This window comes from Vicugna pacos, chromosome 9 (assembly GCF_048564905.1).
Source record: "Vicugna pacos chromosome 9, VicPac4, whole genome shotgun sequence".
In the NCBI taxonomy this organism is placed as follows: domain Eukaryota; kingdom Metazoa; phylum Chordata; class Mammalia; order Artiodactyla; family Camelidae; genus Vicugna; species Vicugna pacos.
In genome coordinates, this window is record NC_132995.1 from 43,584,771 (window position 1) to 43,602,170 (window position 17,400).

General features: G+C 45.6%; 1 protein-coding gene across 1 annotated transcript in view; it reads left to right on the forward strand.

Annotated features, from left to right (window-relative positions):
* The window catches only part of ZFHX3 (zinc finger homeobox 3), a 232,441-nt gene that overhangs the window by 104,764 nt on the left and 110,277 nt on the right, over nt 1-17,400 (forward strand). The gene's annotated exons all lie outside the window — the stretch shown is intronic.

The following is a 17,400-nucleotide window of genomic DNA, read 5'->3' on the forward strand; positions in this document are numbered from 1 at the left end:
ATGGCTCTTTCCTCCTTTTACTTTCTGATTTAGTCTATTTTTATAGTGGGTTTTGTCCTCTACTCAGTTACAAGACCCTTGACAGCAGGATCTGTTTTTTCTTACCAACTTTGTATCCTTCCTAGTGTCTTGCAGGTATTACAGTCAGTGTCAACCAAAGATTTGATACTGAAAGACAAAAATCTTAGAGAAACTTAAAGTGGAGGCCCTGAAAAGCCTACTGCTCCTGTTCCTTGTCTGTGTCTAGATGATGCTGATACACCCCAGATCTGGTTGTTCCCAGGAGAACCACGTTCCTGGTGGCAGAATGCATTCCCAGTAAGGGAGGAACTTGCATCCCCTCTCCGCCTGCCCCATGTTCAAGCTACACATCTTTGAGTACCTTTTACGAGCAGGATAATGTACTAGCTTCCTTCCGGCTGTAGTCCTAAACTTTGTTAACTTTATTGATTATGATCCAAAAAGACACATTTTACATTGGTGACCCAGCACATACCTATAGAGCAGAGCGATATTTTGTATGTATTGTTGAAACAAAAGTTTTACAAAATAATTTTGTCCTTACTACACGTGCTACATTCTGATTCTTTTGTATCCTATTCTGTTGTTATACACACAAATGCTGGTTGTATTCATGGCATTGATTTCATGATCCACTAATGTGGTGACACTCTACCTGAGGAACTTTAAAAAAAGGAGGGGGTTGCTGTCTGGCCCAACCCTCAGGGGTTCTGATTTTGTTGACTGGGTTTCTAATGCGTAGCTCCAGGTTGAGAACCAGTGCACTGATGCACTGGACCCGCAGCTTGTGAAACATTGTCATGCAGGATATGAAGAAGATCACTCAGTAAGTGCTGGCAGATGTGTACACAAGAGGCATCCAAGTCTGGAAGGAGAGAGAGAGAGAAGTCACATCCAGTTGGTTAGGTCAGAAAAGACCTCCTGGAAGGAGGGAAGCTGGGGATTTGGGGTCAGGCTTTGACGAGGGAGTCGTCACATAGACGTCTGGGCAGGCTGGACAGAGGACAAAGGCAGATTCATTTCTTCTCATACAAACCTAAGGCCGTAATTCTAAACTGATTTTCGTAACTAGAGCTTCCTTTCAGCCACTTGTGGTTACTACAACTTAAAAAAAAAAAATCAGTGGTGAGCCAAACATTCATACTAGTAACACACTGGAACTGGGGCCTTTTTTAGTATTTTGCTAGTAAGGAAATCTGCTGAAATACTCTGTTAAAATAATAAAAATACTTTATAAAAAAGTACCCCATAAATATTGAAGTATAGTTAACACCATGTGTGTTGAATGAAGTATGGCGGGGGCATAAAGTGTACCTATGTCTGTAGTTGACCTTGAAATGCATCAAAAATGGAAGCTTCATTGATAGATGGATAAAAGGATGGATATACAGCAAAGTGTTAAAGTGTTAGTTTTAGTGTCGGGGTGGCAGAGAGATAGGTGTCTACTGTATGATTTTTTTTTTTAACTCTTCTCTATGATTGGAAATTTTTATGATACAACGTGGATGTAAAATACTAAAAGCTCACGGTTAGGTGATATTTCCATTCTACTCCACCGCGTAGAAGCTGCGTGTTCGCTGTGAGGTCCTCCCGTCCGCCTTCCCACACCGTGGAAAGAGTCATGCTCATGTTCTGTTGTGTCTCTGAAGATAGGCCTCAGATGACATATTTCTGTCTTTTTCTGACAAGCGCATATATTTTGCTGGAGGCAAAAGCATGCCCAAGTGACAGACCTCAAACCACTGCAGGAGAGACAGGGGCAGTCGAACAGGCTCTTGGTCATTCCAGAAGTGTTTCAGATACTCGCTAGATACCAGGCACTAGACGACTTCAGAATAGGATGCCCATGTGTCTTAAGGGAAGTCCAGATAGCTCTTGGGATTTTAAAGTGAGAGAGGGAAGCAGTGGAGGTGGGGGCGGGCAGCAGGAGTCTTCCTGGTGTCAGGCTGCCTGGGTTTCAATCTCAGCTCCTGTCCTTCCTGGCTGTGTGGCTTTGGACATGTAACTTAATCCCTCTGTGTTCTTCCACTATTAAACGGGCTGAGTTATTCAGACAACCTGCCTGGTAGGACTGATGAGCAAATTAAATGCGATCCTACCCGGGAGGTGCCTATGGTGCTGTCAGCACATGGCACAAAACAGTGTGTTCCCCATGAAGAATGCCACCACCCCACGTTAGATTCCCCGTGTCTCTTGTAGACCCCATAATTGAAGTTATTTTATAATTTAGTTTTCCTTAGTTTTAAGCTCAACACACTTTTGGACTGGAGGATAGAAATCTGATAGGTTTTCTTGTTTGAAGGAAGGAGAAAAAAATTCCCTTAAGAGATGTGACCAATGTTGAGTGAAGACTTTGAGCATGTAACTGAACCTCAGTCAGCCAGCGTGCCCCCGTCAGAAGAGTGAGGGGCCGAGAGAGACCACTGAGTTCCCTTTTGAGCACTGAGTATGTGTTTGCAGATTCCCCCCCCCCACCCCACCCCCGATCTCTTGTCCTATGTAATGGAGCCAGAAGTGATCTAGTGAAGTACTTAGGAAAGTCAGAAAGTAATCCAAGTCCAGCTTTATTTTTGCTACTCCTTCTTTGACCCCTTCTCTGAGCCATACGTAAGAGGTCTTCAGCTGTGAAAGGAATGAGTAGTGAAGTTACTTATACTGTGATTTTATAATATTGTCCTGCCTGACCTGGGGGACCTGGGGGACTTCAGTATTTGTTTTTTTTTTCTCCACCGGGCTTCCCCACAAACCCCAACACACCCGTATTTCCCTTACGTGACCAAAATTAGATGCATGTAAGGATTTAGACTTGGAATCTGGTTCTGAGCCCACAGCACACTCATAACTCCAGTCTTGTTTTCCCCATTCCATTATATATATTGTTTTCTGATTAAAGCTAATGCAAACTCGCACTGATGGATGTATAATCCAGAAGTGCACAGCATGGAGGGCGAAGATTGAAAAGTGAAAGTTACATTCTAGTTAAACGGGAATGTATTTGGCTTTGGTGTCTCTTTGATGTCTTGTATTTGTGTCTGTTTACATTTTGTAACCTTGGCAATACCACAGAATATGGCAAAGGATATGGCCTCTGCACACCAGGGTGGTATTAGCCAGCTCTGCGAAGCTACCATGCCCACCTGCCTAAGTGAGTTCATTTATACTGCAGACCGCAGTGCTGGAGGCATGGATGACTTAACATTGCCTTAGGAGTCTTCGGTTAGTGTTCACAAGTGTGTCCCTGCTTGTTGCTGTACCGTCCCAGTCTCCTTCCAGTGTAGTGAACACCTGCAGGCAAGTACGCAAAACGTTTCCATGGCAACTGTTTGTTATCCATTAATTTAAAATATTCCAAAATTTTTCTTCAGCTGAAAGTTTTTTTTTTTATAACTGCATTCCTCCTCTTCCCTTATTTTTACATTGAAAGTTAATCTCCCTGGCTGCTCAAGTTATGAATATTTTCTCCCTACCCCACCTCTTTTGAAAGCTTTTTTTTTTTTTTTTTTTGGTTTAATGAACTAAAGGGCTAAACCTGGGATCTCTGATTACAGCTCTGAGTCAGTAAGTGGGAGGAGAAGCCTTCCTCCTTGATTTGAAAGAAGCGAGTCTTAATGTAAAACAATCTTTAACATCCGAAACGATGTGCAAAGTATGTGCAACAGAAAAATCTCACAAGTTCATTGCCTGCATGTTGATTAGATCGGCACGAGCAGATCTGGAACGTATACTTGAGAAACAGAGCAGCTCCTTGTCATTTGAATGGTGAATTTAATGGCTACTATGAGGACTGAGTGTGGGCCGCAGTAGTTCCACGCCGGTGTCGAGAGGTGCGTAGGGACCAGGGCTGATGTTAGAAACACCTCTGAGGTGAAATGCAAATCCACGGCAGTAACATGCTAAGATTGCAAATTTGGACACAAATGAGGAAATGCAAAGGGAAGTTTTGCATAGCAGCACCCACTTCACATGTGGTGATAATTACTACCAAATATGAGATTCTGATATGCAGGATGTGGGACATGATCATGTCCCACAGTTATTACTCCTTGGGTGAAACTTTACATTTTACAGCTATCACATGTGAGCTTTTTTGCATTTCTTACACGCTCGGATGCAGGTGATGATTCTGTCGTTCATCTGCAGCACAATCATAACCGTCCTTATTTTGGAAGCGTACAGATGTTGTCTTCGTTTTCTTCTCTAGTAGGTTTCATGGATATTTCGAAATGTATTGATTCTGAGCTGTTACATGTCACAGCTGGCCATGGCAGGTGAAGGCAAACGCTAGTTTTGTTTTGTTGCTGGAGAGCTTAAATTACTGTTTTTTCCTAGCTGTTTTGGTTTTGAAGCATTCTCACTATTATGCAGTTTGCGTCCTGGTCATTTTGGGTGTTAGGACTTTTTTGGCCACTAGATACTAGGAACTTTGAAAACCTGTCAGTCAAGAGTAGATCACATAGAATTCATTACCACCGCCCCCCCCATTAAAAAGAAATTTACTTCTGTTTCACTTCTTTTCCTCCAATTCTAGACAGTTTGGCATAGGTTTTTAAGAAGACTCTTAAAGGAGGGTTTTATCAGATGCCATTTCTCTTCCATGGGATGACATAAAGAATGGGCAGGGAGCTGTGTTTGTAAGGGGAGTATGTGTTTTCACACACACACACACACACACACACACACACACACACACACACACACACATAAACGTATATATATATTTAAGTGTAGGTATCTTTTCCTCTTGTCCCTCGTTTCATGTGGGGGGTCTGGGAGCCCAGCGCATCCCTGTGACCGCAGCTGATTCAGCATAATTGATGCGGTCTCGTTTCCCACGGCTGATGAGGATTATATCAGCTTGGTTTAACAGTCTCATTTTCTGCTCCCAGTGCACACTTGTTTTAATGTGTTTCAGTTAATGAGGTAGAAGAGAGAACGAGGTGTTACTGTTTATACACAGACAGTGAGCTTGTGCCAAGAGCCCTGCCACAGCCCACGTGGCCCTGGGTGTCCTCGGGGGGCAGGTCCCACAGAGCTAAGCCACCTTTTCGGAACACAGGTTTTTGTGACTAATGCAGATAATCATCACCACTCGTAAGCTTTGCTAGAAAGTCTTCTTACTCCCCTTTCCCTCTTCTCGGCGTGTCTTGCACACATCATGATGAGAAGTCATAACCTGGCTCAGAGCTTGTGGTGCAGTCAAGGGCATTGGTCAAACCTCCCTTCCCAAAAGCTCTGTCAAACTCCACACTCCCTGGGAGGACCCCTACCCAAGTAATGGTCAGGTCATTGGAAGTAACGCAAGTGAAATGAATGTCAAGGCCACGAGGAGCCGTACCTGTGTGCGGGGAATACTGAGAGTCTGAAACAGGCACTAAGAACTCATATTTCATGAGCCCCAGGTCAGGACAGTGCAGCTGTGGGGATGGTAGAAGAAACTTCCAGGGGTGATTTTCTATGAGGGGGGTCTGATTTGGGTTATGACTCTGCTCTCACTCCTGTGGAGAGGTGGGGTCCAGGAGGTGGGAGGCTAGCATAATTGAGGTGCACATATGACTGTCCCCCCCACCTTCTTCGAGCTCCTTGATGAGCCATGAAACCACAGCTGGGTGAGCTATTTGCATGCATTCAAATCTCCAGCTTCTGGGCATGTGGGTAGTAAAGGAAGTGCCTGGGGGACAGCAGAGGGGACCCTCCCTCTTTGGGACCACCCTGAGGCATTTTGTGGAAGGACACCACTTGTACCTCCCACGCCCTCTCTTGCCATGTTTCACCGAAGCCCTCCCCTTTCTCTGTCTCTCTCGGCGTGGAGGGCCCTGAATGGTTAAGCCTGTCCCCTGGCTTTGGCGTGCTGCCAGCCCCGTGGGGCGCCTTGCCTACTGGAGGCCCCCAGCACATCCCGGCTTCCCGAAGGCACAGCGGCCGTGGGTTTCAGCAGGAATTAAACAATTACTAAGTCTTAGTCCTCCCCACCTTCCGTGGATTGACTCTATAAATTGTCAGCCTGTTGACATTTTAATGCGAATTATGTCATGTGGTATCCCCTTTGATTTCGACATGCCTCAGTTTGTAAATACATGAGCCACTGAAAGGCTTGTGGTTAGTGTGCACTCCGGAGCCTCAGGGTTTTGGTGGGGGAGAGCGCGCTGCAGAGCGCGCGGCGCTGGGAGCGTGCCTGGCCTGGAAAGCCTCTCACAGCTGCCCTGGCTGCTCCCGAGGCTGGGAGGCTGTGCGGGGGGTCGTGCTGGGAGCCCTGGGGCCAGGCTGCTCTCCTCCCAGCCCCTTCCAGGGCACCAGGAAGGCCACTACTGCTTTTGGGAGCGAGTCACGGGGTATTTTTATTGGATGCATTGGTGGCTGAACATTTCCCCAGAGTCACTATGCAGCTCTGCTCCTCTCGAGAAGTATGATGTCCCCTCCCCGCACACCAGCACCTGGAGAACTGACTTAGCCTAGATGACAGAGCAGACCAGGAGAGCAAGGGAGCGCGGCCTGGGGTAGGTGTTTCCATCGAAAGGGCTTGTCTGCCCCAGTGGGGAAGTGATTCAGGAAGTCTTCTTAAAGAAGTGATCGAAGGAGATTGAGAAGCTGAGGAAGAAAAACGGTGTAGAGTAAGGACTATTGAGACATAGAGAAGAGCAAGAGAGACTTGTCTTTGGTGCAGGAAATGGATTGAAGATTCTGAACATCCAGATTCTAAAAGTGAAGCTAAGGGAGGAAATATTGAAATAGATTTTAGGAGGCAGTTTTCCAGTGAAAATAGCCAAGAAACGCTGTGCTAAGACTCTGCTCCAGCTCCCAGTTCACACCCTGTTTTCCAGATTCTGATCTTTCCTTATTTGAGACTTTGCTTTAAAATTAATAACCCCGGAGAGGTAGACTTCTTGGCAGTCCTTTATGTGTAGAATGTTACTGCTCAAAAAAGTTAGAATTAGCCATTTTGAGATTTGACATGTTGTGCCCGCAGGAGATTGGCCCAGATGACAACATCGATGGACTCTAAGAATGGACGAGAAGTAGGACCGTTGGTTTTTGCTTTGTGTGGAAGAGGCATGTAATCGTTCTTCCTCTGAATACAGCAACTGCAGGGCCTGCTGCCTGTGTTGCAGTTTGGCTGGCTTACAAAAATGTCATGGGATCTTTAATGGCCATGGGTGGTCGGAACCTCTTTCCCACGTGCTGAGTAATTCCAGTTTCATGTGTGAATAATGCCCATATTAAGGCAATTAGAGCGACACATACTCTGAAAAGGAAGAGGGGACCCAAAAGTTCCTGTTGATCAGAGACACTTGCAGCTCATTGGTTTCTCCGGTAACTTCCATGAGTACTTGAAAAAGTTTTCAGTGGATTCTATATCTGAATTTGTTTTTTAAAAGTGGTAACACAAACAAGTGGTTGGAAAATGGGGTTGCTGCAGAGAACCCCTCTTTTGCCTTCTGCATGGATTTATCTGGCTTTTATTACTTGGGGAAGGAAGTGAGTAAGAGAGTGGGAAGGGGGAGGTTACACATTCCTTAGGAGCACTGTTTAGTTGGTTACCATGAGAAATTACATTTGGTCTCTCTCCAACATCTAGTTACTTCAGCTGTAAAAGTATATGTGAAATAAAATGACAAGACATTATAATCCTCATGGCCCTTAAGAACATTACTCTTTGCTAATTAGAAAAAAAGTTCCAATTGATATTTTTTCAAAGTAAAAAAAAAAAAAACCCAGCAGCTTTAGGATTTAAAATGAACCCTGTGCTTTGTAGAAAGATCATAAAATGTTGTTTGCAACAGGTACATAGGTGTTGGTTACCTACTTCCTGTGTATTGTAGTTAACTGTTTATATGTTAACTGTTGGAAACATGCTCCCAGAGATAAATTTAGGCCCCTTTTCGATAACCTGACATGTATTCTGTAACTTGCTTAGGAGAGGGGAGTGGAAAAGCCTTTGCCCCTTTTCCTTTCATTCATGTCTTTCAGAAGATGTAAAACTTAGGATCCCTGCCTGCCCTTGGCTGGAGCCCATTCCAGCCTCCTAGAAAATTGGTCTGGGAAGGAATAGGCCACAAGGAGACACTTGGTTTTTCAGCCCTGTAAATGAGAAGAAGTCTGAGTGATTGCACAGCTGAAGATGGGAGCATCAGATGAATTTGCGTTCGCTCCTTTCTTCGTTCTTCCTCAGTCTTACTTCTTCAGAACTTAGGGCAACTCCAGGTGTAATGGAAGGTAATGGAAAGACCCAGGAATAGGTAAGAGGATATGGTTGTAGACTGTATTTCAGTGCAGCTGGGGAGTGGCATCGTCAGAACTGCCCATCCTTCACCAGCGGCGCTTGTCCTTGACCTTGCCGCTGTGGTTGGAGGCTGTCAGTCTGACCTACAACATGCTCACACCCCTGGAAATTTTCTGACACTCCATTCGCTCTAGAACTCTGCTGTCATTTATAGAGTTAGGGCCTCACAATTCTTTTAATTGCACTTTTTTTTTTAAGTATAGTTAACTAGCTGATGGAATAAAGTCCAGAGTAAAAATGCACTGGACTCATGCTGACCAAGCTGAACTTGGAGCTGCACTGATGGTGGCCGAGGCTGGCACAGAAGGAAGAAGCCGGCCGGCCTCTGGGCAGCCAGGGAAAATGGGCAGCAACTGACCCATTTCTGTAGCACAGCAATGGCTTTGTGTTAACTCCACATTCCAGCTTGTTCCAGCCCCACAGGTTATTTGCATAGCACACAAACAGCGGATTGTACAATGCACACAGGTATCGCTGGCATTGGCAATGGACCACGAACATGAATGGGACCTGTGTGTCCCTGTTGTAAGACCTTACCAAACCACCCCCGCTGCTGCCTGGACAGAGTTCAGACTTGCCGGTGGGGGTGGGGGGGTGCCTGACCCATCTGCGTTCTCACTTCTCATCTGGAAATGCATTAATATAAAGGGTAGGAGGAGATGGGATTAAAATCCCGCAGAAGAGAAGTGCCCTGAGGAAGAAAACCCAGGAGGTTAGTTTAATAAGGAGAGAAAAAAAGAGGGATGTGATGGTGGGGGGAGATGTGTGAGAGAGTGAATGAGAAGGGTTTCTGACAATTAACTAATTCTCCTTGCTCTAACCCATGACAGAATTAATCACACATTAACACACTGACAGCAAAATTAATGTCATATGCAAATTAATAGTGCAGGCTTGGCATTCAGCAGCCTGTTGGCTTTTTAAGGCTGGTGTAGTTACACCCTCCGGCCCCAGCCCACAGGCTGCTGGGTGGGTGCCACCCCACCCTCGTTCTGCCCGAGGATACCTGGCACCACTTTGGAGTGACAACCCCTCCTCTGGCTTGAACCACCTTGTGGCAAAACCCATCAGCTGTTGTGACCGTTTTCTTCTAATTGAGGGAGCAGAGTCAGGAGTCAAACAGGTGTGTGTTAGGAGCCCTTCGGTGCTTCCCTCCACCACGGTTTTCCCAGCAGCGTCTCTCCTTGTGGGAAAGCAGGGGTACTTTTCTCGAAGTGCTCCTAGGGAGCCACTGCCCCGCTGCCCCGCGATGCCCTCGTGAGAGGTGTGTTGGTTGGAGGGAAGGTGGGTTGAGTGACCAGTCAAATCTAAAGTTGTTCTCGTTTCGGTTACGAGCTACAAAGTGAACATTTTTTTATGTGGCTTCCAAGAGGTTTCACCTATTGAAACCAGCTTTAGAAGAGAAAATGGGAGCCTCTCCTTGATGTTAAAAAATGAATAAATAACCAGAAGAAAGAACAGTCTATTTCAGAACGTTGTGATGGCTGAACTTTAGTGCCCGGGGCAAGTGCGGGCTAGCCCTGTTCCCGCCATGGCTAACCCACTTGTGAATCCGCCATCTGGGATAATTGTTATTTTGACACTTAATGAGTAATAGCGTTGTGAAGCAGGCGTTATACAGGACGTAAAGGCATGATCCTGCCCGGGAGGCACTCCAGGAAGGACGAGGCAATTCAAAGTGGGATAAAAACGGTCGACTGTTTATGTTGATTTCGAATGAGTATTGGCATTTTCTTAGTGGTGCTGATTTCCCGAGCTTTTTCATTAGCTCCCACTTCATCTGCTACCAGGGAGCAGAGACTTGAGATTGATGAGGTCAGGACAGAGATCTGGGAAGTTGCTGCCTGTGCGGTCGTGTTAATTCCTGTGTGTGCCGGTACCTCTTTTCATGGCGCGTCTAAAACAGCCCCAGTGACTGTTTCCTGGCCTAAATCAGGCCGTAGAAGTGCGGGCCCTGGAAAATCATTAATGTAATACTTTGGTTCTATAAATGAAGTGAGGAGTTTGAATGCATGAGGGATACAAGTATATCCCTTCTGTCCTTGGTAACCAGACAAATGACTGGGCGATGGATGCCAGTTTATGTGTCTCTCTGTAACAGACACACAGATACACATGTGTGTGTGTGTGCCTGTGTGTGTGTATTTGCTGTATTTTTTGTGTATGACAGGGTGCCTTAGATACTGCTAATTTCATCAGCCCATACAGAGTATGGTCTGTATAGGTGTGGCGACTTTCCCATATATGAACCTAATCCTCTGAGGAACCTCAGATGGCCAGAGCAGAATGCTAGATTCTGTTCTGTTCTCGGCTCTGGCCTGTACCAGCCTCACACCTGGACAGGTGCCTTAGTACCATCTGTAAAATGGACCTGTTTGCCTCTCAGGGTTATTAGGATTTGATGTGAAGGAGTTTCAAGAACTGTATGGCACAAAGCAGATTGAAGACAGTTGAAAGCAGATTTCTTGTGACTAATACCTGATCACACAAGACAACTTCATAGACAAAAAGCGAGCAATGGGAAAGCACCTGGGGTAACACATTCTATGTGAAGCCAGAAACCGGGTCTGGCTGCGCCCTTTCTTCTCTGGCCCTTGCTTTTACTCCCATCCCTGTGTTGAAGGTGGCAACTCGATAGACCTCCTTGCCGTGACTCTAAGGTTGCCCTAGGTGTTGGCCCTTTTCTCTGTGTGCCGCAGAGTTAGGATAAGTCCTCATCTCACTCGTCACGCCTGCCGCTCGGCCGTGGTCGGCGTAATGGGTTAAGTAGAATGCGGCAAACTTAGGCTGACGGAGAAGGAACCATTGACGGTGGCCAAAGGGCAGGTCCTTTGTGTGGAACAGGTGGCCTGAGCTGCTGACCTGGGATGGAGCAGTTGGGCGATGGTGGGGAGCTCAGCCTGTTTAGCAGAGGGTGGTACCTGGTGGAGTGGGCTTGTGGAAGTAACTGCAGAGGGAAGAATCAGGGTGCAAAGGGAAGAGTCTAGATATGGGTGCCTTGGGTGTCACTGCCTGGGGTTGAAGTTCGCAGGACAGCCGGTTGTGCACTTTTGGTTATCATGCCCCTGAAATGTGGAAACGAAGCCTGCTATTCCTGTTCCCTGGCGGCAGGGAGGGCACGAGTTGGCAGGTGTGGCTGTCTGTGTGCTGCAGAGGCTGCAGGCCTGGGGAGAAGGAAGCCAGACCACCTCTGTGGCTGGTACCCCAAAATGCCTTTTGGTGGAGCTTGGTTTTGGGGCTGGCTGGCAGGGCCCTGGGTCCCACTATGCCCATCTGGGAACTGGTCTGGCTTCCGTTTTGCATTTGTGCCCATGGCCGTTTTAATTTTTCCCTGGATGGCCTTGTCTCAGATGCTGCCTGCTGCCTACAAGGGTTGCTAGGAAACCGGCAGAGGCCTGTCGTCTTGCTCAGGACAAGGCCCCAGCCAGCTTCCCAGGGGCTGGAACCAGCATGAGTCACACAACATGAGAGCCAAGGCACCAGCCCCTCTCCACCCTGGTCCTTGCCTTCAAGACGCCTTGTCTCCTTTCTGCACACTGTGGCCGTTTGCGGCTTAGAAGCATTCAGGCGAGGCCAGGCCCCTTCGACCATCCCTGTCATGCCTGTTGCCTCGGTATTCGGATTCCTTTTTCAGGGAGTGAGGGGAGCCCCAAATCTAAATGACGATGAGATTTCCTCTAATTGTTTTCCCAGGGCCTTTCTCAGGTCACATCTGAGCAGACTGCATTCCCTCAGTTCTCCATCCCCCTTTCTCTACTACCCTGTGTCTCCTGGTAGAGCCCCTGTACCTCTGGCTTCCCCAGCAATGCCTTGTGCCTTTTGAAGAAGAGAAAAGCTGGATACGATTTGGCCTTGGAAGTCCCCGGAAGAAGTAACCGGTCTCATTTTCTATGAAGAACTAGCCCAAGTCCCTAGAAGCCACGTGTTCTGGAAGCTTTCTTGTTCCCCCTGTTCCCTTTCTGCATCAGAGCCCAGTACTTGGGGGAGGAGGACAGGACAGGGTCTGTAATCCAGAACAGGGCCCTCAATGCCCGTGCATTCTGCTAGGAGGTTTCCTTCTTTTTGGGGGGGGGGCGGGTGGGCAATTTGATTGATGGATTTAGTGGAGGTACCAGCGATTGAACTCAGGACCTCGTGCATGCTAAGCATGCCCTCTACCACTGAGCTATACCTCCCCCAAGGAGGCTTTCTTCTGATCTTTGTTGGATTTGCTTTAAAACTTAGGAAAGTTGTCTTCTTTTATTTGGGGAAACTGTTGTGGAGCTTACACACAGACAGGTGGTTTCCCCTGTAAATGTTTATTATCTTCCTAATCATGAGGGAATCCAGGGGCAGGTGTGTCCTGTGGGTGAGCATGTGATTTTTTTGCTGACATGTATCCAAATGTAAAGTGGCCTTATCCTCTGTTGGGGTGCTCTGACTTCTGGGTTGTTAATATGTTTGAAATGTTCCTCGTCACAGCATTGTTTATGTCAGGTTTTGTTTTTTGTTTTTTGTATTTTTTGTTTTTTGTGTTTTTTTGAGTTGGTAAACTGAGTTGGACTGCAAGTTTTTGTGGTGGATAACTATGCAGCTGTTAAAAGTGATGGTGTATATGTAACTTTTAATTGGAGAGATGGTGTGAACATAGTATAAAAATGTGATATATACACACACATTATGCCACTTCATGTGAAATTGTGATATAACATGTATATAGATTACAGATGTCAGGATGGACATTGGTCAGACATGTTCATCTAATTGATAGAATTTGGTGATTTTTACTTTTTTTTTTTTTTGCTTCTTTCTATGTTGCCTTAAAAAAACAGGTATCATTTCTTAAAACCTGTTAAAGATTTCACCCTCTCAAGGTTTCAAACCTGACTGTGCATCAGAATCATTTGGTGAACCCTTTAAAGTACAGTTCCTGGAGTTCTGCCCCTGAGTTTGATTCTGTGACTCTGGGCTGGGGAAATACGAGGCATCTGTGTTTGTACCAAGCTCCTGGTCCTTGAAGAGCGTTTAGGAAATACCCTGATGAAGAAACACTTTATAGAAATACCTCTAAGCAGTGTCATCAAGCTCTCTGAATGTTTCCACTTTATCTACACCCAGTGGTCTAGGGGCACCTCTCATTGTTAGCGTCTTTTCTGTTGAGGTCCTGTCTACTTTGTTACCTGCAACAGTAGAGACAGATGTTTCCAGTTCCTCTTATAAAAGAACCTTCCTCCTCGTATTACTTCCTGTAGAATGTAAATGGTAGTACGTGCATTTTGTAACAGGCTGCTTTACACTTTGTCATTCATATATATATGTGTATGTATATATATATATATATTTTTTTAAGTCACTAAGTATTTTTCTACCACTTGATTTTTAGTAGCTGCACAGATACCCTGGCATGAAGGTGCCATAGTTTATTTAGCTAACTGCTCCCTCTTCTTTTTGTCACTTGTCCCTGTGCATGTCCCTTCTCCATTTGACTGAGTACACATCTCTGGTGTTTCTAACTAATTCTTCCTATAAAGTGATTTCCAAGCCCCTTGTCATCCCTGTTACCTGCCTCTGATGGGTTGCTTGTGGATGCGTCTCCTGGGTGGCGTGGTCTGCTTGGTGAGACCCTGCTGGTTGATTATGGGGTCATTTACCTTCCTTGACGCGGACACCGAATCATTAACTTTATGTTCTTTTACTAAGGAGCCAAATCAAATCCTTGGCTTCTTTGTAATTTGTGGTCCTCTGAAACGAGCAGGGTTTTCTTGTTGCCTTTGTTTTCATGGAGCTGACAATTAAATGAGGTCCCCGTGTCCCCTAAACCTGAGACCAGGACCCGACGTTTATTGCTGTTTTCCTTGGTCCTGTTGATTCCGTTGTCTCAGTGCTGGTTGCCCTCTCACATGTATAAAATCTGGAAATGTGACAATAACGTCGTCTTGTTTTAATAGATGTCTTTCCATTTATTTGTCTTAATTTTATTTTTGAGTTCAAAAGTAATTCTTGTCTATTGCTTAAAAAAAAAATACTTCTAGAAATGCAGAGATGCACAAAAGAGAAAATCATCCCTGATCTCACCAGCCAGTGGTGGCTTTCACTTTAACCATTTTGGCAGATGTAATTTTAGTCTTCTCTGTATAGATGGGATATTACTGTTTTGTAAAATTTAAATGATACTGTATTTTGTAACTGGCTTCTTTTAACTTTATGACATTTGATTTTTTTTTATGTCGCTAAATGTTTCTGCCACATAATTTTTGATAGCTGCGCAGTGCACCACTGTATGAAGGTGCCATGACTTCCTGAGCTACGCCTCCACATTCAGATTGTTTCCAGTTTTCACCATCGTAAGTAAAATTTTACTAAACATGTAATATAAATACACAAATGAGAAGCGCTCTTTCTGTATCAAAAATGCTGAACACGTGTTTGCTCTGTCTTACGGCATCATCTTCCCCACTCATCATTATCTTTACCGTGTGTATGTTTTGAAATTCCAAAATGACAGATTTTTACATCATGAAGACTTTTTATTTCTGCTTCTTTCCCCTCTGTTAAGCTTAGAGATCCCTTTCCCCTGCCAAGATTGTGTTCATTTATGCTCCCCGTTCGTTCTTCTCTGGTTTACTGTTTTGACACTAAACCCCGTAATCCATCTGGAGTTTGTTTTGGTATCTGTTGTGAGACAGGGAGCCCTCCATGTTTATTACTTTCCCAGCTGGTTACCCGCCCCGGCCCCATTTACTGAGCCGCCCTCCCACCCTCTCCTGCAGTGCTCACACAGGCCACCGTGCGGCGCACTCACTTCCTGCTTGGATTTGCTCTTAGACTTTCTCTTGTTTCTTTCATTTGCCTTGACTTGGGCCCCTGCAGAACTGCTGTAATTACTTTGGTTTTGTACTGCCTGGTACTATAAGAATTCTCATCAGTCATCCTTTTAACGTGTTTTTAAGTATCACCTGTTGGTTTTTCTGTATGACTTTTAGACTCAGTGCCCGTGGTGGGGTTGATGGGCGTGACTTCTCCCTCACTCACATCTTACTGGAAACGGTGGACAGGAGCAGTCCAGTGAGACTATTGTGCTCGCCTGTAGACATTTTCCTCCAGGTGGGCTTTCACTCATGATCAGTGTCCTTGGAGCCAGTGTTCCTGAGCACAGAGACCCCTGGCCATCCTAAAATCAAATCCTCCTCTCTTCAGACTGTTCATAGGAATATTGTGGGAGACAAACACATGTCATTAATTTCTAATAGTTGCTAATCCACCAATTTAGTGCTAACAGCAGTAGTGACATTATTTCGTGGAGGAGGGGGGGATTTAGTGGAGAGTTAAGGAAAGAAAGACATTAGTCTCCTGCTCCGTGCTTGGTGAGTGGATGCTTACTTCTAGTGGTTCATGACCTTTCTAAGTGCTCACAACTATCTGCCCCGGGGGATGGGGGAAGAGGGTACAGCTCAGTGGTAGCCTGCATCCTTAGCATGCATGAGGTCCTGGGTTAAAATTAAAAATACATACATACGTGTTTAAGTAAACCTAATTCTCCCCCATCTTAAAAAAAATCTGCTTAAGTGATTTTAGATTTTTGCCACATACAATGCTTCAGTCTTTAATTTTCAGGTGTTTTGGCACCATTAAAAATCAGGAAATGTGCCCCTCTTGAATACTGTTTTATTTTTCTGAATGAGGTAAAACATTGAAATGCATGAGAAAGAATACATTGAAATGTTAAGCAGTTACCTCTAAGGTGGCTGGGGCTGAGTCTTTTTTTTTTTTTTTTAGAACAGCCCTGAGAACCATGCCTGAGTATAGATGGTCAGCACTCAGGTATCAGCTGCTGTTAACAACACTCCTCTGCATTTAATAACATGTGTCTGTATGCTTTTAAAGTGCACACTGAGACCCTGTTTTGAGAGGAGGTATGTTCTGTTTTCCTGTAAAAAAAAAAAAATCTAGCTCGATGGATGTGTTTAGGCAGAGGCTGACCACGCTGACCTGGGAAACTTACATCTAGCTGAGCATCCAAGGCTGTCTCTTCTGGTCCCAAGTTCTGTGATTCTAAATGTTTATAGAAGATCTGCTCTCCGCCCACTTGTGAGATGGGATCAGGGTGGTGTGAGAAGAATCTGTGTGATGTGGTTCCATACTCGTGTCATTTTAAAGGCAAATTTATGCAGGTGAAACAATTAGGGAACAATAGAAACAAGAGTTAAGTGGTGGGGAAATGAATGCCAGATATTTAGAGAAGACAATGGAGTGGGGTGGGCAGCCAGGAAAGGGGCATTTATTGCTTCCTCTCATGTCCTCAGTTTTTCTCTGTGGCAAAGGAAAATGGTAAAGATGAGCATGGGAACCAAGTAAGGCGGGACATTGGGGGACCCCCTAGTTCTCATCCACACTTCCCAGGTTCCTTTCTTATTTCTCTGGGAGCAACTCATTTCCTGTTTCTTTTTTATGTCAGTATATCAAAATAGTTAACGGTTGGAATTAAACAAGCCATGTTGTAGATTGGGGAGGTCATGAGCCAAGTGTCCCCCCTCTGTCCGGGTGGTTGGTCTCTTTCTGTCTTGGCGTCCTCTCTCCCCAAGCCAGTCAAATTGCTCCAACCCTCACCTCTGTGCTTTGTTGCTGACTCCAGAAGTACTTTTTGCAGGTGTCACTTTAACACCCTCAGTGAACCCTCAGAAGAGTAGGAAAGGTAAATGTTATTGGAGGAGAGAATTCCAGGCTGATCTCTGAGGAAGGGACTGGGTTATCAGTAAGCATTGTGGTCCATGGATTTTGAGCATCTTCTACACCTGTGGATGGAGAGTTCCTTTGACCAGCTCAGGTGTCCTGTCATCCTTGCCTCACTGGACAGATAAAGGAGAACTGTCCTCTGTTAAAACCCCATCCCCTTTTCCTCCAGAACATCTTGGTTTTGTTGCGTCTCCTTAGCCCTGCGGTGGGTGGATCTTCAGAGAGCCACCGTGGGTGGGTTTCTCTCCAGAGAAGCCTCTGGCTCGTTCAGCTCTCGAATCTTGCCCCAGGTCACTCTTTGTGAATTATATTTGGCTGCTCCATTTGACTGCCTTGCGGTTGTCTGTGGAGAAGCAGGATCACAAAGAGCTTGCTAGGGCCAGGAGGCC